At 35.5% G+C, this 24,900-nt stretch overlaps 1 protein-coding gene across 6 annotated transcripts in view; it reads left to right on the top strand.

Moving 5' to 3' along the window:
• Window positions 1-8,176: 8,176 nt before the first annotated feature.
• Window positions 8,177-24,900, top strand: part of sw (cytoplasmic dynein 1 intermediate chain short wing) — a 96,478-nt gene continuing 79,754 nt past the window's right edge. For all 6 annotated transcript variants that reach the window (XM_089101737.1, XM_089101734.1, XM_089101733.1 and 3 more), the window contains exon 1: window positions 8,177-8,207. The gene's annotated coding sequence lies outside the window, so the exon portion shown is untranslated. The remainder of the gene's footprint in view (window positions 8,208-24,900) is intronic.

Raw genomic sequence — 24,900 nt, 5'->3', positions numbered from 1 at the left:
TTCATAAGACGTGGTTTTGAACTACTTAAAACACAGAAAAAGTATCTATTGTGATGTAACTTCTTCAACGTCAGAGTTTAAACTAATATCTTTTCCTATCGCCCACTGGCATATATACAGTTATTTCACGATCAAAAATATTACTAACAACACTTATTTCTTCAGGTGTATTTTGTATTTTGATTAAGGTCAATTACAATGTATCCATAGGGTTTGCTTGTTGCCTGATTGTAAGCTGAAAGCTAAAATTTAGGTTGACCCTGATAAATTTGTTTGTTTAAAGTTATGAGAGAACTTGAGTCATGAATAACTTCGTTCACAGTGTAATGAGTACAGTTCAATGCAAGAGTTTGTATACATTTACACTGATGAAAGATATTTTTTAGGATAGTGGTTACGGGAATGTTTTCATGATAAGAACGTACTGTGAACAATTAAATCATTTCGTCAGACCATTGCTGGTTCGATTTGGCCAAATCACCAAGAATAAGCAAAGAATTTCGTTCCGATGAAATGAATGCAGAATCCAATCCCTTGATGAATTTAATTTGAGGATCAATTTCCCTTATTCGATCATATGATTCTTGCCAAACACTATAGCAATAGTATATATTTGTTAATGACGTATGATCTGCTGACAACAACATTTCACGTCAATTCTAAATTATTTCATCAAAAGTGTTGTTTTTCAACTCATTGATGGCCCACAGAGAAAAGCTCTGAAGGGTGTTATAAAATTGTACATAATCTAAGAATCTCTCTCTTTTTCTGGTGCTTGCGATTCTATTCAATGAACATCAACAACTGAGTTAAAATTCAATAGTTTACTATATTTAATATATTTACATACAAAAAAAGATTTAACAGTAAAAAAAAAATTTGTGCATAAGAAAACTCTTTAATAAAATATGTAACAACAACAACAACAACTTGTATATTTACAAAAGTCTGCAAAAAAATCTTAAGTCATTCAAAGATACCGTTGGTGGTGGCGCCCCCCACCCCGCTGGCGGCCAGCCGGGCGGCCGCTGGCCGCGCCCCTATACCCGTGCGGCCGACGGCCGCACTAGTACAAAAAGATGTACAAATAAACTAATCTGTTTTGAAATGTTTACCCACCTAATCACAACCCATTTCGATATCTATTTGAAATTCCTACTAAGTCGGTTTAAAGTTGAGTCTGAAAGTCGGTAACCGAAGACAAAAAAATGAAACAAAATATTAACGATACCGAAAAAATGATTTTTTGGCAGGATTTAAAAAATTACTTAAAATACCATTTTAGGACGGTAAATATACTACTTCTCTGAATTATTCTTAAAGAAGTAATACTTTTACAGAAAGTATTCAAGCAGCACTAATTAGATCAAAAGGTACAAAAACAGCACTTTCGTACAGCCCGTGTGTAAGTACTGTAGCACCACTAATGTTATTTTCCGTAAGGAACAAAATTTCAAAAAATTGTTGGGATTTTCCGATACCCCAAAAATATTTTTACTCTCTGACACCTCCTGGGGGGTCTGTACCTGGTTGAATAAATGATAAAGTAAAGGGCTAATCAGCAACAGCCTAGGAACGGATTAGATTATTAAGTTGAAGCTTTTTAGTCATATAATGCGGGAAATGTTGAAATAGCCCAAAGGCAATATTTGCATGCTGCTACTGCTACTTTTATTGCTAGTATTACTACAAGTTGCACAACAACTACTATTACTAAAGTTAAGGGTATGAAGGTGAAACTTTCAGAGAATGGTTATATGGGTATTGAAATGAATCGAAACTTACTTTGTACATTCAGGTTGTCAAAAGGGCAAATCAGCAATATCCCAGAAACGATCTAGGATATTAAGTTGAAACTTTCAGGGCATCTTAGGGGGATGATGGACAAACAAAAAGGCACTACTTGCATAATATTACTATTGCTACAACTCTAGCTAATACAACTGCTACTCCTATTTTACTCCGACTACTACTACTAAGAATGCTACTAGTAATATAGCTGGATATGTAGGTATTAAAGGGGAGCTTTCAAGGAATGCTGAGGAGGATGTTGAGCTAAACACACCATATCGATGCACGTTCTCAAAAAGGCTTAACATTTACATTAAACGAACAGCTTCGAACACTAAATTGAAACTGTCAGTGCATGTTGGGAGTTATTTCGGACCAAACAGAAGACACTATACGCATATACTACTACTACTACTTCCACATCTATTATAAATCCTACTACTATGGTTAAGTGCATTAAGGATTAGTTTTCCAGAAATTTTGTGTGGCATGTTGAATTGAATAACGCCATGTTTGTGGGGTCTGTCGAAAGGGTGTTTCAGCAGTTTCTCCGAAATGGCTGAGAGTATTAGGTTGAAACTTTCACGACATGACAAGGCGTGTGTTGAACTAATAAAAATACACTATGTGCTTACTACTACCATTAGTAATATAACTACTAAGTCTAATGGTTTTAGTGAGTAGTTTTCCAGGTAATATTCAAGGGGTGTGGAGAGGGTAATTGTTATCGTAGTTCTAAATAATTTAAAACGAGGAGTGTTGTGTCCCCCATTGTATATATCTTGAAAAAACACGTTTTTGGAGTATTTTCATTAAAAAAATGCTTTTTCTCGGCTTTTTCATTGTAAAAAAAGAAAAACTGATTCGTCTCCTGTAGGGACTAAAAAGGAAATTTCGTCCTCTCCCTAGATTTTTGCGAATCGACGACACTAGTCTAAATTAGCTATTAGAATTAGTTCAACATCCGCTCTTCGGGCCATGCTTATTTCCTCTTAGTACTTTAATCCGTGTCTGTGATACTTTTGATACGGCCTTTTGATATCGTGCACGAACATAGTTGTTATAATTTTGCCCCACAGTACTTTAATCCGTCTCTGTGATACTTTTGATACGGCCTTTTGATAGCCTGCATGCACATAGTTGTTAGAATTTTACCCCTCGTTTCTCCTAACATTCCTGGAAAATTACTCACTGAAACCATTAGCCTTAGTAATAGTAATACAAGTAGCGGTTGCACTAGTTATATCACTAGTGGTAATAATAAGCACACAGTGTATTTTTAATAGTTCAACACATGCCTTGTCATATCATGAAAGTTTCAACCTAATGCTCTCATCCATTCCTGGGAAACTGCTGATACACCCTTTCGACAGCCTCCATACACATGACGTTTTTAAATTCAACATTCCTCTAAATATTTCTTGAAAATTACTCCTTACTGCACTAAGCCATGGTAGTAGAATTAGCAGTATTTGTAGAATTAGTAGTAGTAGAACTTGCATTGATGAGAACTTGCATCGATATAGTGTGTTTTGATTTAGTTCAACATCCTTCTCAGCATTCCATGAAAGATTACCTGTAATACCCACATATATAGCTATATTACTAGTAGTATTCTTAGTAGTAGTAGTCGGAGTAATAGCAGCAGTAATATTAGTAGTTGGAGTAGCAATAATAGTATTCAAATAGTGCCTTTTGTTAGTCCAATATCCTCCTAACATGCCCTAAAAGTTTCGTTTTAATACCCTAGATCGTTCTTGGAATATTGCTGATACGTTCCCTTGACAACCTGCATTTACGGACTGAGTTTTGATTCATTTAAGCATTCATATAAACATTCCTGAAAGTTTCACCTTCATACCCTTAGCTTTAGTAAGAGTAGTTACTGTGCAGCTAGTAGCAATACTAGCAATAAAAGTAGCAGTAGTAGCATGCAAATAGTACCGTTGGGCTAAGTCAATATCCCCCACAGAATATGGGCAGAAAGTTTCAACTTAAAAGTCTAATCCGTTCCTAAGCTGTTGCTGATTATCCCTTTACTTTATCATTTATTCAGCTAGGTGCAGCTGTCCACGAGGAGAGAGAGAGTAAAAAGAGTTTTTAGGGTATAGAAAAAGTTCCTACAATGTTTTGAGATATTGTTCCTTAGGGAAAATAACACTGGTGATGCTAGAGTACTTACACATGGGTAGTACGAAAAATCTGTTTTGTACCTTTTGATGAAAGTAGTACTGTTTGCATACTTTTCATGAAACTAATACTCCTTTAATAAAAGTAGTACATTTTTTGTCCTAAAATGGTATTTGAATAATTTTTCAAATCAACCCAAATAATTCTTTTTGTTTGTCGTGATTAATATTTAACTTCATTATGTGTTTTTTGTTAGGGACTTTCAGAATCTACTTAAAAATCTCAGACTTAGAAGGAATTCTGAATGGATAAATAAATGGAATGTGCTTAACTGGGTAAACATTCTCAAGCAAATGAGTTTAGTTACATATCTTCTTGTGTGAGCGCCAACTATCACATAACCTCTGCCTGAACAAAGTTTTACAAAGCAGCTCATTCATGAGCTCTTGCTCATAATGGTTGAGTTTTAACTGAACAATCAGTCCTTGCAGTATAAAGTCATGTGCGGTATAGAATCATATATAAACACAGTGTATCTCTTTTAATTTCATTCTTACAGATCTAATTCTGTTGATTACTAATATGGCACAATGTTCGCTAATATGCTAATAAAGCACGATACTAATAAATTTCAAAATTTTAAGAAATTTACTCTTTCCAAATAGGCAAGGATCTGCACCAAACACAAAATATTGGCATTCTGTTCAGTCTTTCAGTTTAGTTTCTTACGCCTAGGAAACTTCAAAACAATGGAAACTGAGACCAATTGGGAAATTTGAATTCTTCAGACTTGATCAAATACAAAGTCAGAAACTTCAAGTAAGGTAGCTAGCTGTGACGAAAGAACATTTCTCTGCGTTATAACATGTCAAGTTGTGCTCGAAATCAGGAAAGAGTTAAAGCGAACATTAGCACATCAAATGTTTTACAAGTCTTAACCATATGCTTCTTTTTCCGGTTCTGCTTCTTCTACAGTTTTTTTTCACATATTCAGGGACTCTTTCAGTGAGATAAATGCTGATGTCCTGAAAAGAGATTGGATGCAACTACCACTGAAAAAAGAGGTGGCAGAAGAAAAAATAGTGACTTTGCAGTTCTGGTATTAAGTCTCTATTCCCAAGGATGCCATTGCGGTATACTTTAATTACTAATCCATGTACTTTCAGAAAGGTTACTGTGTCTTTGCCTTACAGCAGAACTTCAGCTAAATATTAGTTTTAGAAATTAAATTAATTTGGCAACCACTTTGAAATATAGCACTGCCAGAAATCATTTTTGATGTTAGGCGGCAAAAATACCAGATTCCTAGTCCAGAAACTAAAAATATTTTGCAGTAACGTGATATAGTTGACTTCATCACCTAACTAACTGTTTTGTTTCATGGACTCCGGGTGTTTTGCTTCTATGATTATGCTTGCCGTTATTTAATAACAGAGAGATTCTTTCTATTATGGGAAATACATTATTACCTCTATTAGTTACTTGAAATAAAAATTCTGTTACCGATATTGTAGGATCCTACCAACTACATAATTGACCTGGGCCTTCTGAAGAAGAAACACACAAATAATTTGCTTTCACCAATTAGAAGATAGCTCCTTTCAGTAAGTTAAGCATTGTTTTAAAGGACTGAATAAATGATTAACTTACTGTTCGCAAAAGGAGCTCACCTTTTCTAGTATTAGGTTCACATTATTTGAACATACGACCGGTGCAAGTTAGAAATTATCTCGGTTGGCGATTCTAAGCAATGCTTTGATGGTACTGGACCGTTATTTCACAACACAAAAGAAATGAAGATAGGAAACGTATTTCAGACACAATTCAAATACACTTTAATCCCAATATTTTTGTAATACCAAGGAGTAATTTGTGAAATCATTTACAAATGTTGTGCGAGGTGCAATTTTCGCTAAACTTTATGAGGGGTAAAACTTTTTCCAAAAAAGGACTTTTTGCTGGGTCTGATTAGTTCGATTAATTATATATTTTTTTTTATTAACAAATGGGTCACAAAAAAATACTACATACAAATCTCCATATAATGTTAACAAAACAGAACTGCATATAATACCAACAGTATCAAAATAGGTCTCGACGCATATTAGCGTGTTTGGGATGACCCCAAAAAAGGAACACTTCAACTACTTATCCACTAATGCACTTCCTCGGGGAAATAAAACTCTCTGACTCTTCATCTCCTCCCCCACCCCTACTAAACAATTTTCTAAGGATAATACAATTTTTTACAGGGAACTTAAAGGAATTCAACACTCATACTCTATGATTCATCATGCTTCCTTTCATATACCGACAATCACCTCAATCAACACACAAGAAAGTTTTTCTCTTTTAACATTCACAAGCATATACTCACTCCCAGATCAATCACCTTATCCGTGTCTACAATACTGGTTAAAACAAATACGGCGCAAAGAAGTACGAAATTCCTCAAGAACCTTCTTACCTTTTACTTCCGCCGGAAGCCTGTTCTATACTTCAGGACCAATATACTTAATAGAAAATTTAGATCTCGTAGTCACTGGAACCGGCGTTCTAACTAATTCAACATTTCTAGTTTCATAACTATGGTCACTTTCATTATAAAGTTCCGAAAAACATGCAGGTAACAAATTAGAAAAAAATTTATACATAAACAAATTTACATAAAATTTAACCAAACCAAAGAATGGTAAAATTTTTAATTGGTGATACCTCGATCTTAACGAATTCTGGGACAATTCATTGGTCAAAACTCTTACAGCTTTATTTTGTAACACACGGAGCGGATACAAATGGCTAGTGAACATCGACGACCAAACTGTAACACAGTACAGCAAATATGGATGAATAAGAGAAAAATATAACATTCTAATAACCTTTTTAGGAAAATATTTTTCAGCTCCCGCAGAGTTCCAACATTTTTGGCTAATTTACTACTTATAAATGCAATATGATCTTTAAAACTTAGGCATTCATCTACCATTACACCAAGATACCTTACTGTACTTATTTGCACTTCTGCCATATAACATGAACATTGTTTTTTTCTGATTAACAAGCAGTTCGTTCACTCGCATCCACCTTTCGATTATCACCATTCCTTGTTTCATGCCATTTTCCAAATCCGCTTCTGTTTTCGCAGCCATTGTAAATTGAGTATCATCAGCAAAACATGGAAGTATTCCTCGCACCGGGCAATCAGTGTACCTTGGAGTTGACAGTTGTTTGAGGCATCCATTTAGATCATTAATGTACACAAGAAATAATAGGGGACCCAACACAGACCCCTGTGGCACACCGCACTTTACTACCATCTCTTTTGACAGGACTGTAACCAGCCGTACTCTTTGCGTTCTTCCTTCAAGAAATGAAGCAATTAATTTCAGACTTTTAAAACGAATTCCAGCATTTTCAAGCTTAGCCAATAAAATCTTATGATCAACACAGACAAAAGCCTTTATAATATCTAGCAAAATTGAACCCACCTTTAAACCTGAATCTAGGCAATCGTTAACAAATGTTGTCAAATATAATAAAGCATGCTCTGTGGACATATTTTTTTCTAAAACCAAATTGACTAGAGTGAAAAAAAAAATCTTTTTTTCAAAATAATCCATCAGTCGTCCATCAGAGATATCGGACGGTAGTTGTTCATATCTTCCTTATCACCTCCTCTATACAGAGGAATAACCAAAGAACTTTTCAAGCAATTTGGGTACACTCCAAATTCAAAACTTTGATTAAAAAGGTACAACAGATGACTATATATAATTGGGTAAATTTTTTGAACTATTTGAAAGGTTATTAAGTCAATTTCAGCTGCCGATTTTTTCATACTTTTTAAGATATCCTCAAGTTCACACGATCTCACTGGCTGAAGTTAATGGTTGTATCACTTGCTTCAGTAAGAAAATTCTGGTATGTACCATCACCATTTATACATTCCACAGATGTCGATATTTTTAGCCCTACTTCTGAAAAGTGGGTACACAAGTTATTGGCTACACCACTATCCGACTCCCACGGTAAATTACTAGGAGTTATTGGTTCACTATTTGGGCTTATTACCGACTTAATCAGTTGCCAAGTTTTAGCCGGGCTTCCTTCATAATCTGTAAATTTATGTGCATAGTAATCCATTTGTGACCTTGAGTCACGCACCTTTTATACATCCCTTGCCTTTTTTCCATTGAGGCTAGTATATCTTCATGGACAACGCTGTCTTTTACAGTTGAAGAAACAGAATAAATTAATGGGTGGTATTTGAGCTGTATTATTTATAGGTAATAAAACTTATGATAAGGTTCTAGTGTTTTGCGAAACTAAAAGAAGTATGCTGATCAAAGGATTAAAGTCATTGTCACTTCTGAGAATATCCCTATCTGGTGGTCCTACATAACCTAGCCTTGGGACATATAGGCTACAAAACTAAAAGAAAATATATTCATAGGCTATGGCTTAATGTATGAACTGTCTATGGTAAAATTATACTTTAGGCTATCTTGGAAAGGGGTTAGGTTAGGAAAATGAAACTTTCAGGGATGGGTCTACAGGTTAAAGTATGTCCTTGGAAGATATTTTGAACTACCTAGCCTACCTCCACTCCTTCTAGTTCTGAAAATGCAATTCTTGTTATTTGAGTAGAATTTTAAGACATATCAATGTTTTTTTTCAAAATTTAGAAATGTATTTGCATTTCTTGAAAACCATATAAATTGGGATTGAGCAAAGTTGTGAAGCTGAAAACAATATTGTTGTTCTTCATTTAAGCAGAAGATCTATTTTGCAAGGGTTCACTTTTATAACACACACATTTTTAAAGGTCAGGCAGTAAAGTTCTACAAAATCATATTATTGAGTTAGGAATAAGGTGAATACACCATTTGATGCCTTTTTTTATGCTGATTACAAATATAATAAGCATTTCTATCAGAAATGAATTTCAGCCCCCCCCCCTATATAGGCTATACCTAACCTAACCCTGAATTGGCATATATAGGGGGAGGGGGCTGAAATTCATTTCCAATAGAAATGATTATTATATTTGTAATCAGCATAAAAAAGGCATTGAATGGTGTATTCACTTTTGTCCTAACTCAATAATATGATTTTGTAGAACTTTACTGGTCAAACTCTTCTGGAGAGAGAAGGAGTAGAGGTAGGTGTTTCAAACCACCTTCCCTGGACATACTTTAACCTGTAGACCCATCCCTAGGTAAATTTTTACCAAATCATATTATTGACAGTAAAATTTTAGAATTGTGACTTCTGATAAGGAGACATGTGTAGAAAACAATTCTTACTTTAGAATATATATAATGATCCTAGTTAACATATTATCCAAGGGGAAAACCTTTATCATCAAGTCTTTCCTCTTTTTTCCTTCTTTTTCCAACTTAAAGAAAAAAAAAATTCAATTTTCTCCATGCTAAAATGCAATGTGTAAATCTTTTGAAATTGCTGCTATAAATTGACAAATAAAATTTTCTTATAGATAATGTTCATCCTGGCCAAGTTCAACAGACTTGGTTGAGACTTTCTGCCTCAACCAAGTCTGTTGATTTTGAATTGAGGTTAGGTTGAATTACTATTTTGTATTTTTGCCAGTGCTTTATATATAATTTAAAAAAATAGAATTAACAATGACTGGGATGAATGTAATCTATAAGAACAATTTATTTGGCAATTTCAAAAGATTTTAGCATGGAAAAAATTGAATTTTTTTTTCTTTAAGTTGTGCCAACTTAAGTACCTACCTCCACTCTTTCTCCCTCTAGAGGGCACTGACCTGTAGAAATATCGAAACCTTGCAAAATAGATCTTTTGCTTAAATAAAGTACAAGAAAAGTATTTTCAGCTTTAGAATTTTGCTCAATCCCAATTAATGAGGTTTCAAAGATCTTCAAATTCTTTTTTTGGATTTAGAAAACATCCATTGATATAGCTTTAAATTCTAATCAAATAATAAGAATTTCAATACTAAAACTAAAAATTAAGGTATAATTTGTTATTGTCTAAATTCAAATAGATATAGACCTATCAAGTATAAAAATTTCCAAGATGTAGAACAGTAGAAGTCAGAAAACAGTTAACATAGCGTAAATTTGTAGTTGGTTATACAATATAGCCAGGATGAAAGTGAAGATGTCATTTGTTGCCTTTTTTTATGCTCTTTCATAATTCAATAATTGCATCTTGAGCCCTTAAAGGGACCCCAAAGGTATATCAGTTTTGTAACCACACAGAGAATTTATCAACACTAGCTAAGGTATTTCAAAGTGATTAAAACATATCACTAGCATATAAATAAGTTGTTCAAGAGTAATATATTCCAAAAATACTTATTTATAACAATTCAGACCTCATTTATTACACCACCAAATTATAAACCACTTTTCTACTATTTCAATTTAAGTGTGCAGTTTCTGACGGCCATCAACTAAAAATCTGGCTGATTTTTTTATTCAAAACTTTGCTACCAACAATCCAGGGTATATATTTTCACATTAGGAGGGGGGGGGGTAAAGTTCATGGTAAATTTGCAGAGGGCTATATAATTTAGCTAGGATGAAAGTGAGAACATCATTTGATGCTTTTTGTTTCCTCTAGGGGCTCAAGCTGCAATTAGCCCCAGAAGCAATTAGTGAATGATGAAAGAGCATAAAAAAACCATCAAATGACATTTTCACTTTCATTCTAGCTAATTTTAATCAATCAAACATTTATTACCCACTCAAGAGACAAAAACAGTAGAGTAAACACAAAAAGAAAAGGGCATACACTGAAAGATTCATAATATATATGAACGTGAATTGAGATCACATTAAACAGTATACAAAATAGGTAGAATATCACTTAAATTAAAAAAATAAGCCAATTGATCATAAAGACCAATGCAGAAAACTGTTTGCTTGTACATCCTCCCAAACAAGACAGGCAGGGCATCATTAACTGGCAAATTATTTATGAGGTACTAATTTTGTGTGGACCTAGGCAGGTACATAATTTTTTTTTTGCAAATTTAAAATAATTAGTCTGCAACTTTTTTCTATCCCTTTTATGGTGGATGCGATTGAAACCATGTAGGTAGTAGATAGTTCAGGCACAATATGCACTATATAGGTGACTAAGTGCCCTCTGATTGAACTGTGCAATTTGGAGAGATTTTACCATAGGCAATACCACTTGATACAGTCCTTAGAATGGAGACACAAAGAGTTATAATAAAGAGAGTGACTTGACTGCACTTAGAGTTATTAATAGACAGAAAATTAATAATAACCAACTCAAATGTATATTCCCAACTTCAAATTTACCTAACATAGTTGCTAGGCAATACGTTCCTGTAGTTTGTTTTTGGCCCTGGATTCAATGCTGAAGAAGTAGCTTCCTATAGTTTTTCTGCCAAGATATAGTCATAACTTTAGAACCAGAATTTTGTAGAATTTCAGAATTAATGCTGTTGAGAAGGAAATATCTTAAGAAATCAGGTATTACTGTTTAATACACAGAATAATTATAGGTAACACAATTTGAATGCAACTTTAGAGTATTTTAGCCCCAAGCCTATTTTGTAGCTATTTGATGACTCTGAGTACAATGTTGCTAATTGTCATGTCATTCACTTTGGTATCTTTGGAATCTTTGACCCTCTTATTTACTCTTTGGCTGCTTAATATCCTCTGCAAATCATGATTGAGATCTTGAGTCACCATTGACTATAAATTAAAATTCAGTACCCATACTAAAAAGTCTGCTGCTGGTGCTAGTTTGGGCTGATTAAATATACCCTTTTCAATTGTTTCCCCAAGATAATAAGTCTTATGTATAAAGGATTAGTTTGACCCAAGCTTGCACTTGTAATATCTATAGCCTCATTATTTCAAAAACGTTTGGAAGATATGGAGAGACATCCTGCCAAAGTGATACCTGGAATGTGGAAGCTCTCTTACTCTGCTAAGCTGAAACTCTCAATACTTTTATACAGGAGAAATAGAGGTCATACCATTTAAACCTACAAGTTAATAAAGGCCAACCCTCTCCCAGCATTATTTTCTATTTTTGGTCCTAATAGCAGAATATTTTGAATAAACATGAAATATAATATTACTACTTTAAATGACCTTAAATTCTTTTATGCTGGCATAGAAGGATTTTTCCTTGTGGTATGCCTGCCAGTATTGACTTCAAAGTTTGGCTGAGAACACTTGTGCATCCAAGTGTACACACCACTCGTTTTGGCCCCAGCCCTCGTTGACACCTTCTTTGGATGTTTTTTTTTGTGTTGTGCAGGCGTCAGCATATTACATTCAAATAGGCAATGGTCAATTGTTTCATTATTCATATTACAATGCCTGCAAAGAGGGGACAGGGGAATTGAACCACTTGAATTAGAAAACTTATACAAGAATGCAAGAAAATTTAGTCCATTTGTTCCAGAACAAATTCTATGATAAATTTTAGAAAAATACTTATTGGGAAAGGGGGAAAGGATAGGATTAACTTATTAAAATTAATATCTGAACTCCCAATAAATATATATATATATATATATATATATATATATTTTTTTAGTTAATTTTCTGTTCGTTTTATACTGACATAGTCTTTTCATATATATATATATATATATATATATATATATATATATATATATATATATATATATATATATATATTTATTGGGAGTCTGGCAGCCAAAGGGCCCCAGCAATAAGCATGCAGCAGACTTGTATACGTTTGATTAATTTGATAAATGTTTTTTTTTTTTTGGAAATTTTGTGGAAAGTTTTTTTTTTAATTAATTTCTGTTTGTTTTATACTGACATAGTCTTTTCAAAAAGTCTTTTTCATATATATATATATATATATATATATATATATATATATATATATATATATATATATATATATATATATATATATATATATATATATATATATATATTAAATGACCTTAAATACCTTAAATACCTTAAATCGCACTTGCTAGCAATATGGACGAGTCCAGTGTACGCCAGTTAGTGATGATAGGGCTGCGGGACATCAGCTTCATCCCATTGCGTTAGCCATAGTTTGGTGTCCCATTCCTTATCAAGATTGGCTTTGAAACTGTCAACAGATGGTGAACTCACTGTCGTTTTGCTCAGATTGTTCCAGAGGCTTATGATGCGGTAGGAGAAAAAATGGTTCCTCTTCCTTGTATTAGCACGCTTCTGAAAAAGCTTTGCTGAATGACCCCTGGTTCTTGACAACTGGGCAGGCTGAAAGAGGTCCTTGTCGTCAGACTTGAGCAGTTTGTAGGTCATTATCATATCACCTCTTTGCTGATGGTATGTCAGAGTTGGTAGCTTGAGGCTCTGCAGTCGGCATTCATACTCTTTGTCTCTGAGCCCCTTTATACATTTTGATGCCTATCTTTGGACAGACTCGAGAGCCATCTGGTCTGTTTTATTAATTGGTGTGGCGACACACATTCCAAATTCTAACCTTAGTCTCACCAGGCTCTTGTATAGTTTTGTGATTATTGCAGGGGATCTACTTGTCTTTATACATTTGATGAAACCAAGAGTTTGGTTTACCTTTACTACTGCAGCTCGGGTTTGGCAGTTGAAATTAAGGTCTTTGGCTACAATAACCCCCATATCACTTTCAGAGGGGCTCTCAGAGAGTGGCTGTCTCACACTAGCCTTTGCTGACATCGAGTATTGCCATTGTGGGTTATTTCTTCCAAAATGGAGAACCTTGCACTTTTCAACATTAAACTTGAGCCTCCATGTCTTGGCCCATTTGCCAAAGCTATCAAGATCTGACTGTATTGAGGTCACACCCTGCTGAGTTCTAACAGGACCAATGAGCTTCGAGTCGATAGCACACAGGCTAAGCTTGCTTGTAACGGTTCTTGGAGCGTCATTAATATATACATTGAAGAGTGTAGAACACTTGTGCATCCAAGTGTACACATCACTCCTACTGCCCCCAGTCCTTGTTGACACCTTTTTTGGATGATCCAAGGGTTTGATGTTGGATAGTTCAATTCCTTAGGGAGTTTAAAAGTACAGCAGCACAGTTAGGGGGGAGAGTGGTAACATTTTCCGTGGTTAGTAGTTTGTTGAGAAATTTTTTGGGTGCTTCCCCAGATTCTATGGTCAGGGTGATGGGGATAGGGCTTGAATTGACAAGTAAGAGTTGGCTTGTAGTTGATTGAATACTGTGCTGATTTCACCTCTTTTTCTACTGTAGCTAAGGGTTGGAATTTTTAATGCTGCAAGCCTCTCATGGCACAGGAGAGTTGTTGGGTTATATGGTATTTTGGATACATGCTGCTGGATATTTTGAAGGATTTGTTTATCTTCCTTGAATTGCAAGTAAGCTAGTGTTACACCAAACTCAAGCACTAAGTGTCCCAACAGCTGAGAGAGTGTATTGATGGAACTTCAGCTATAAGTCCAGCCTGTCATTTTTTCAGGCCAGAAAATCCCAGGGTGCCAAGTTTACAATATTGTTTCACAAGGATAAATGGAAGGAGAAATTTAATTCACATCATTGTTTCTTAGTTCAACTGATATTGCTGATTTGCTGCTCTATGACTTGAACTAAAGGAGTAAAATGATGATTGTGCCTATGCATAATTCAAAAATGTCAGGGGACAGACATTAGAAATTTGTGGTTGTTACTGAATTATATAGGCCTAACAATACAATTAAAGCAAAAATATAAAGACCAGGGAAAAGCTGAGAAAGAAATGTTTCATATCCATTACATCATGCAAAATTATACATGATTTGAATAAATCCAAACAGCTAAGGCAAATGACACATATAGTTAGAATACATGCAACAAAAAGCATCACAATAAATCCCAAATGAAAATAAAAGACAAAGAAATCTGTAGTTGGAATATATGTGACAGTCATGATCACACCAAATTTTAAATGAAATCTGAAGCTAGAGGACATGCAATAGTGAAAATCACAACAAGTCCCAAGAGAAAACAAACCATAGGCAGCACAATAGCGCTGCCTAAATAAAGAACAATCTTCTATTTAACAGCAGGCGGGCTTTTCAGTAATGCTATTTAGCCCTTTTGTTTTTGATTCACTCTTGGGGATACTGAGTTACTAATGTGATCTCTTCATATTTATTGGATATTTTGCTATATATTTCAGTAGGTCTTACGACTCGTGGAGTTTAAATATAATATGACAGATGTCGATTTCTATGCTCTGTGTGCAGGTACAGTTGGCTAGGCTCTTGGCTGATAGTGAGATTTAGTGGTGTTTGAAGCATTTTAGCAGTTTACAAAGCAAGGTATGTTGTGCAGACGTCAGCATATTACATTCAAATAGGCAATGGTCAATTGTTTCATTATTCACATTACAATGCCTGCAAAGAGGGGACAGGGGAATTGAACCACTTGAATTAGAAAACTCATACGAGAATGCAAGAAAATTTAGTCCATTTGTTCCAGAACGAATTCTATGATAAATTTTAGAAAAATACTTATTGGGAAAGGGGGAAAGGATAGGATTAATCTTATTAAAATTAATATCTGATAGTCTCCATCGGTAAATATCTCTAATTGGGATTGGTCTCCCACTTGGCTGGTCAATATTTATAGCATATTTTGCTATTTCATCAACCTGATGATTACCACTTATACCAGAGTGGCTAGGAATGTACTGAAAATAAGTTCTTATGCCACTTGAAGCAAGATTATCTATAATACTAAGACAATGATAAGTGTCAATATCCAGCTTATACTGAGGAGCTGAGGCCAGCAACTCAAAGCTTGATAAATATTTGGAATATACAATAATATTATTTGAATTTCTAATCAAAGGTTAGTTTTCCTTAAGGTGTTCTAATGGCATGACTATAATATTTAAACTCAGCTGACATTATAGATAGATTATTATATAATCTTTCGCCCATTGCAATTTTCAGGTGAGGAAGGAAAGCACTAGTTGCTACCTTCTCATTCATTTTTGACCCATCAACAAATATTTGGAAGAGGTTTTATCAGTAACTGTATTAAGTTCATCAAATATTTTCTCGACAAAAGCAATGGGGGTTAAATCTTCATTCAACTTTGAGAAATCTGTATTTATTGTGGGCATTGACCAGTTCTGTGGAGGGGATTTGGGGAAAGTAGGTGCAATAGACTTTGCCGGTATGGGGAACTTCTTCTGAATAATGGCATACTCATCTGCAATGCCTCTATACATGGCTGGATTTCTTAAACAATTTCTTAACAATGTTGGCCAATGTATTATTTATTTTCTTCTTCTTCCATACCAGGGCACTTTGTATAAAGGAATTGTCATAGAAACTTGGAAAAGGGATTATTTGATTGGAAATTGGAATGGCTAGTGCCCTTATTAATAGTCAAAAGTGATTGGAAGGCAACTACCACCCCTTTCATACCCACCATTTCCCCAAACACATCCAATCAAAATTTCTAGATAGCCATTTTGTTCAGCATAGTTGATTTCCACTCCCCCACAGCCCTCAGAGCAAGGGTTTTAAGTTATGCCCTGGGGGTATATTAGAGAAATATTTGCACAATGTATTATTTGTTATTTTTGCCCAGTGATTGGACGGCAACTAACACCCCTTCCATGCCCACCTTTTAGCCACACACATCCGATCTATATTTTGAGACATCCATTTTGTCGAGGATATTTGATTTCAAGATATAGCAGGGCACGTGTTGTAAGTGATGCCATGGGGGAATAGAATGCTCTTAGAAAAAGTATTGTAATAGGAACTTCAAAAAAAGGCTCATTTGATTTTATATTCAAATGACTAATGCACTATTTAATAATGAAAAGGAATTGGAGGGCCATTCACCTCCCTCTCATGCCCACCCTTTCCCCAAACACATCCAATCAAAATTTTTGAGAAAACCATTTTGTTCAACGTAGTTGAAAGTTCTGAAAATTAGGTCTTTGAGGATGACACCCCCCCCCCACAGCCCTCAGGGCAAGCATGGTAAGTTGTCCCCTAGGGGCATACAAGGTTTTTATAGAAAGTGTTGTCATATAAACTTCAAACAGGTCTTGTTCGATTGGACATTTTAATGACTATTGCCCTTTTTAATTGTGGAAAGTGATTGGAAGGAAACTAACACCCCTTCCATGCCCACCATTTCCCTAAACACATCCAACGACAATTTGGGGATAGCCATTTTGTTCAACATAGTTGAGAGTTTTGTAAATTTTTGAGCGAACACTCCCCCCACAGTTTCAGGGCAAGGGTTATTAGTTATGCCTTGAGGTCATATAAGGTTTTTATTGAAGTATTTGTTTTAGAAACTTGAAGAAGGTCTCATTCGATTGGAAATTCAAAGTGCTATTGCCCTTTTTAATAGACGAAAATTATTTAGGGGCAAATAACCCCCTCGCTACCTCACCATTTATTCAAACACATTCAATCACAGCCCGGGGGAAGAGAAGTTTTTTTTATTTAAAGTTTTACAATAGAAACTTCAAAAAGGCTAATTCGACTGGACATTCAAATGGTTTGTGCCCTTTTTAATAGTCGAAATTGATGGAAGGACAAACTACCCCCCCTCTCGTTCCAACCTTTTTCCAAAATACATCCAATCAAAATTTCAGGATAGCCATGTTGTTCAGTGTAGTTGAACGTTCTGGAACTTAGTTCTTTGAGGAGGACACCCCCCCCAAAGCCCTCAGGGCAAGGGTTGTAAGTTATGCCCTGGGTGCATATAAGGTTTTTGTAGAAAGCATTGTCATAGAAAATTCAAAAAGGGCTCATTTTATTGGAAATTGAAAGGGATACTGCCATTTTTAATACTCAACAGTAATTGGAAGGCAGCTCACCCCCCGTCCATGCCTACTATTTAACCACAAACCTCCACTCAAAATTGTGAGAGACCCATGTTTGTCAAATTCGTTTAAAGGTCCAGACATTAGATCTTCAAGGATGACACTCCCCCACATCCCTCAGGTTATGGGTTTTAAATTATTCCCTGGGGACACATAATGTTTATATTGAAAGCGTTGTCATAGAAACTTGAAAAAGGGCTCATTCGATTGGAAATCCAAAGGGATAGTGCTGCTTTTAATAGTCGAAAGTGATTTGAGGGCAACCAACCCCCCTCTCACTCTCATCTTTCCCCAAACACATCAAATCAAAATTTTAGATTGCCATTTTGTTCAACGCGGTGAAAAGTTTTAGAAATTCGGTCTTTGAGGATGATTAGGGGTATGATAACCCCCTCAGAGCCCTTGGGGCAAGGGTTGTAAATTATGCCCCATGTAAGGTTTTTATAGATAGTGATGTTGTAGAAACTTCCAAAAGGGCTCATTCGATAGAAAATTAGTAGGGCTTATGCCCTCTTTAATAGCCGAAAGTGATTGGAGGATAACTAACACCCCTCTCACACCCACCATTTCCCCAAACACATCCAATCAAAATTTTGAGATAACTATTTTGTTTGACATAGCTAAAATGTTCTGGAAATTATGTTTTTGAGGATGACACTCTCCTGACAGCCCTGATGGGAAGGGTTGTAATTTATACCCTGGCGGCATATGGGGTTTTTCTCATATAAAGCTGTGTTGTAGAAAAATTAATATGGAATATTTCTAATGGATATTGATATGTCTAGTGCCCTTTTTCTTAGTAAAAGGTGATTGGAGTTCAAGTAACACCCCTCTCATGCCCACCATTTCCCCAAACAGATCCAATAAAAATTTTGAGATAATAATTTTGTTTAGCATAGTTGATTTCCAGATAGAAATTGTGTCTTTGATGATGACAACCCCCTGACAGTCCTCAGGGCAAGGGTTATAAGTTATGGCGTGGGAACATAAGGTTCTTATAGAAAATGTTCTCTTTCAAGCTTGAAATATGGCTAATCCTACTTGAAATTCAAAGGACTAGTGTCCGTTTTGATAGTCAATTCTGATTGGAGGTCTACTAACCCCCCTCTGACGCCTACCCTGTCCCCCCACATCCATTCACAATTTTGTTATAGCAATTTTCTTCAACTTTGGTGAAAGTTCTGGACCTTAGGTCTTTAAGGGTGCCAACTTTATGGTATTACTTTTTCTATCTTCCACGAATAATTAGAATTGAACTTTAAATTTCTTTATGTCTTTGTGAAATTAAGAACTTAAGTGAAAGATTTTTATTTTCTTTGGTGAAATTAGAATTGAATTGTGTTCTTTAGTAAAATTCAGAAGAGAACTTGAACTTTTCTTCACTTCGTTGAGGAAATTGTAAATTGAACTAGAACTTTTTATCTGCCATGAAAATAATCACAAGTATGGTATTAATTTTTCTATCTCACTCCGAAAAATTTAGAATTGAACTTTAAATTTCTTTATGTCATTGTGAAATAAAGAACTTAAGTGGAAGATTTTTATTTTCTCTGGTGAAATTAGAATTGTATTGTGTTCTTTAGTAAAATTCAGTATAGAACTTGAACTTTTCTTCACTTCGTTGAGGAAATTGTAAATTGAACTAGAACTTTTTTATCTTCCGGGAAAATAGTCACAAGTATGGTATTACTTTTTCAATTTTCCAACGAAAAATTTAGAATTGAACTTTAAATTTCTTTATGTCTTTGTGAAATTAAGAACTTAAGTGGAAGATTTTTATTTTCTCTGGAGAAATTAGCATTGAAGTTTGTTCTTTGGTAAAGTTCAGAAGAGAACTTGAACTTTTCTTCACTTCGTTGAGAAAATTTTAAATTGGACAAGAACTTTTTATCTTCCAGGAAAATATTCACAAGTTTGGTATTACTTTTTCTATCATCCACCGAAAAATTAGAATTGAACTTTAAATTTCTTTATGTCTTTGTGAAATAAAGAACTGAATTGGAAGATTTTTGTTTTCTCTGGAGGAATTAGAATTGGAGCGTGTTCTTTGGTAAAATTCAGAAGAGATCAAAAACTTTTCTTCACTTTGTTGAGAAAATTTGGAACATTTTTTTAAATTTTTTCATCCCCTTGAGAAAAATCTGAACCGAAGTGGAAAATTTTTATATTATTTGGAAAAATAGAATTGATTAAAAACTAATTTCTTTTTCATTGAGAAAGTAGGTGAAAAAGATAAGTACTTCAAGTTGCAAAATGGGTTTAGGAGGGACATTAAGAAAGTAATGTGCTCTGAAATGGTCCTTGAAAAGTATTTCTTAGTGTTGAGGTAACCAAAATGTTGTAAACTACAGTTGCGAATGAAAAAAAAATAAGTACTTCAAGTCGGAAAATGGGTTTAGGAGGGACATTAAGAAAGTAACTTTCTCTGAAATGGTCTTTGAAAAGTATTTCTTGGTGTTGAGGTAACCAAAAAGGTGTAAAGTATAGTTTCGGGTGAAAAAGATAAGTACTTCAAGTTGGAAAATGGATTTAGGAGTGACATTAAGAAAGTAACTTGCTCTGAAATGGTCTTTGAAAAGTATTTCTTGGTGTTTAGGTATACAAAAATCTTTAGATTATAGTTGTGGGTTAACAAGATAAGTCCTTACATTTTGATATTGGGTTTAGGAGGGACATTAAGAAAGTAAATTGCTCTGAAATGGTCTTTGAAAAGTATTTCTTGACGTTGAGGTATCCAAAAAGCTGTAAAGTATAGTTTTGGGTGAAAAAGATAAGTACTTCAAGTTGGAAAATGGATTTAGGAGGGACATTAAGAAAGTAACTTGCTCTGTAATGGTCTTTGAAAAGTATTTCATGGTGTTGAGGTAACCAAAAAGCTGTACAGTATAGATGAGGGTGAAAAAGATAAGTACTTCAAGTTGCAAAATGGGTTTAGGAGGGACATTAAGAAAGTAACTTGCTCTGAAATGGTTTTTTAAAAGTATTTCTTGGTGTTGAGGTAACCAAAAGGGTGTAAAGTATAGTTTCGTGTGAAAAAGATAAGTACTTCAAGTTAGAAAATGGGTTTAGGATGGACATCAAGAAAGTAACTTGCTCTGAAATGGTTTTTGAAAAATATTTCTTGGTGTTGAGGCATCCTAAAAGCTGTAAAGTATAGTTGCTGGTGAAAAAGATAAGTACTTCAAGTGGGAAAATGGGTTTAGGAGTGAGATTAAGAAAGTAACTTGCTCTGAAATGGTCTTTGAAAAGTATTTCTTGGTGTTGAGGTAACCAAACAGCTGTAAAGTATAGTTGTGAATGAAAAAGATAAGTAATTCAAGTTGGAAACTTGGTTTAGGAGGGACATTAAGAAAGTAACTTGCTCTGAAATGATCTTTGAAAAGTATTTCTTGGTGTTGAGGTATCCAAAAAGCTGTAAGGTATAATTGTGATGAAAAAGATAAGTACTTCAATTTGGAAAAAGGGATTATGAGGGACATTAAGAAAGTAACTTGCCCTGAAATGGTCATTGAAAAGTATCTCTTAGTTTTGAGGTATCCAAAAAGCTGTAAAGTATAGTTTCGGGTGAAAAAGATAAGTACTTCAAGTTGCAAAATTTGTTTAGGAGGGACATTAAGAAAGTAATTTTCTCTGAAATGGTCTTTGAAAAGTATTTCTTGGTGTTGAGGTAAACAAAAAGGTGTAAAGTATAGTTTTGGGTGAAAAAGATAAGTACTTCAAGTTGGAAAATGGGTTTAGGAGTAAAATTAAGAAAGTAACTTGCTCTGAAATGGTCTTTGAAAAGTATTTCTTTGTTTTGAGGTAAACAAAAAGCTGTAAAGTATAGTTTTGGGTGAAAAAGATAAGTAATTCAAGTTGCAAAATTGGTTTAGGAGGGACATTAAGAAAGTAACTTGCTCTGAAATGGTCTTTGAAAAGTATTTCTTGGTGTTGAGGTAACCAAAATGTTGTAAAGTATAGTTGTGGGTGAGCAAGATAAGTACTTTAAGTCGGAAAATGGGCTTAGGAGTGACATTAAGAAATTAACTTGCTCTGAAATGATCTTTGAAAAGTATTTCTTGGTGTTGAGGTATCCAAAAAGCTGTATGATCTGGTTGTGGTGAAAAAGATAAGTACTTCAAGATGGAAAATGGGTTTAGGAGGGATATTATGTAAGTAACTTGCTCTGAAATGGTCTTTGAAAAGTATTTCTTGGTGTTGAGGTATCCAAAAAGCTGTAAAGTATAGTTGTGGGTGAAAAAAATAAGTACTTCAAGTTGGAAAATGGGTTTAGGAGGGACATTCGAAAGTAACTTGCTCTGAAATGGTCTTTGAAAAGTATTTCTTGGTGTTGAGGTATCCAAAAAGCTGTAAAGTATAGTTTCGGGTGAAAAATATAAGTACTTAAAGTTAGAAAATGGGTTTAGGAGGGACATTAAGAAAGTAACTTTCTATGAAATGGTATTTGAAAAGTATTTCTTGGTGTTGAGGTAACCAAAAAAGGTGGAAAGTATAGTTTCGGGTGAAAAAATATAGGTACTTCAAGTTGGAAACTGGGTTTATGAGTGACATTAAGAAAGTAACTTGCTCTGAAATGGTCTTTGAAAAGTATTTCTTGGTGTTGAGGTAACCAAAAAGTTGTAAAGTATAGTTGTGAGTGAAAAAGATAAGTACTTCAAGTTGGAAAATGGGTTTAGGAGGGACATTAAGAAAGTAACTTGCTCTGAAATGGTCTTTTAAAAGTATTTCTTGTTTTTGAGATATCAAAAAAGCTGTAAGTTATAGTTGTGATAAAAAATATAAGTACTTCAAGTTGTAAAATGGGTTTATGAGTGACATTAAGAAAGTAACTTGCTCTGAAATGGTCCTTGAAAAGTATTTCTTAGTGTTGAGGTAACCAAAAAGCTGTAAAGTATAGTTGTGAGTTAAAAAGATAAGTACTTCAAGTTGGAAACTTGGTTTAGGAGTGAAATTAAGAAAGTAACTTGCTCTGAAATGGTCTTTGAAAAGTATTTCTTTGTTTTGAGGTATCCAAAAAGCTGTAAGTTATAGTTGTGGGGGAAAAAGATAAGTACTTCAAGTTGGAAAATGGGTTTATGAGGGACATTAAGAAAGTAACTTGATCTGAAATTGTCTTTGAAAAGTATTTCTTGGTGTTGAGGTATCTTAAAAGTTGTAAAGTATAGTTTCGGGTGAAAAAGATAAGTACTTCAAGTTGCAAAATGGGTTTAGGAGGGACATTAATAAAGTAACTTGCTCTGAAATGATCTTTGAAAAGTATTTCTTGGTGTTGAGGTATCCAAAAAGCTGTATGATCTGGTTGTGGTGAAAAAGATAAGTACTTCAAGATGGAAAATGGGTTTAGAAGGGACATTAGGAAAGCAACTTGCTCTGAAATGACTTTTGAAAAATATTTCTTGGTGTTGAGGTATCCAAATCTGTAAAGTATAGTTGTGGGTGAGAAAGATAAGTACTTCAAGTTGAAAAATGGGTTTAGAAGGGAGATTAAGAAAGTAACTTGCTCTGAAGTTGTTCTGAAAAGTGGATCTGGAAAATAGGCTCTGGAATTTGTTCTGAAAAGATATAATAAAGCCATAAAAAAGTATTAAAAAATGGAGAGGGGACTCTTTGGGGGCCCCGGGAGGGTGTTTGGGGATCCGGGGGCCCTGGCGGGCCGGGTGGTCCTTTGGGTGCCCGGGGAACCTTTGAGGACCAGGGGAGGACCTTTGGGGGTCTGAGGAGGGCGTTTGGGGGATAACATTTCGAAAGTTTTACTTTTTAGTTTACTTTTTTTTCGCGGCGCATCCCTGCGGTGCATCCTGCGGCGCTTTCCTGCGGTGCCTCCCTGCGGCGCATCCCTGCGCTTTCCTGGCCCACGGCGCATCCCGGCGGCGCTTCTCTGGCCCGGGGGACCTTTGGGGACCGGCGGAGGGCCTTTGGGGCACAGGGGGGGCCTTTGGGAGTCTGGGGGACACTTGAGGACCGATTGGTCCTTTGGGAGCCGATTGGCCCTTTGGGGGCCGGGGGAGGGCCTTTGGGGGTCCGGGGAGACAGTTGGCGGCCTGGGGGACAGTTGGGGACCGGTGTAGGGCCTTTGGGACCCCGTTGGTCCTTTGGGAGCTCAATGGGCCTTTGGGGGGCCCGAGGATGGCCTTGGGGGGTCTGGGTGGGCCTTTGGGGGCGCCAGTGGCTCTTTGGGAGCCCGGGGGACCTTTGAGGACCGGGGGGAGGGCCTTTGGGGGCCGGGGTGCCCTTTGGGGGTCCGGGGGGCCTTTTGAGGACCTGTGGTGGGCCTTTGTGGGTCTGAGGAGGGCGTTTGGGGGGTTGGGGCTCTATGGGAGCTTGGGGAACCTTTGAGTACCGGGGGCTTCCTTCGGGATTGGGGTGGGGGATTGGAACCCTTTGGGGTTGGGGTAGAGGACCTCACAACACTGTTCAAATGGAACTTGTGTATTATAACGACCACAGAGTTTCACCCTCAAATTCTCTTCTAAAATCTCTTCAAAATGTTCTTTCAAAATGTCTCTAACTGTTTCGCCGAAATAATCCCATAAAATGGATAAAACGGTTTCGCCCAAATAATCCCTAAACGTAATTTCAGCGTGTTCCTTTTGTTTGGCATCTCTGCGCTAACGCATTTCAAATTTCTAGGAAACCCTTTCCTACGTTAATCTCTTCATCTCATAAATTTTCCTAGCTAAACTATTAGGGTTTCGTTAGAATATCAATTTATCTCTCCGACTTAAAGCTCCGTGAAGCCGTATTTAAAAATAGAATTTCTATCTCTCTAGACTCCCGCATAATTCCAAGATAACAAGTGATGTCAATTATAATTCTTGACACTAAAGATCAATGAAGCCCTATTTAAAAATAAAATATAAATTTTTCTCTCTGACCTAAAGAACGTTTATCCCTCAGACCTAAGATTAAAGAAGCCTTAATGTTTCTTAATTCTCCCCTTCGTGAATCAATAATTTCCCCTAGCGATTATGTAAATCAAGTTCACAGGTGCTACTCGTGACAGGACCACGTGGTTTATGGTTTTCCAAGTGAGAAAGTTCCTGTTTTTTCATTCTCACTGAGAAAACCATAAAACAGACATGAATTGCTGTTGACATCCATAAATGTGACATAGTTCCTGTTTTTCA

Source organism: Artemia sp. Qi Xiang Cuo, chromosome 15, assembly GCF_049724085.1.
Source record: "Artemia sp. Qi Xiang Cuo chromosome 15, ASM4972408v1, whole genome shotgun sequence".
In the NCBI taxonomy this organism is placed as follows: Eukaryota; Metazoa; Arthropoda; class Branchiopoda; order Anostraca; family Artemiidae; genus Artemia; species Artemia sp. Qi Xiang Cuo.
Note: the sequence above shows the minus strand (reverse complement) of the source record. Positions and strands in the feature narration are given on the sequence as shown.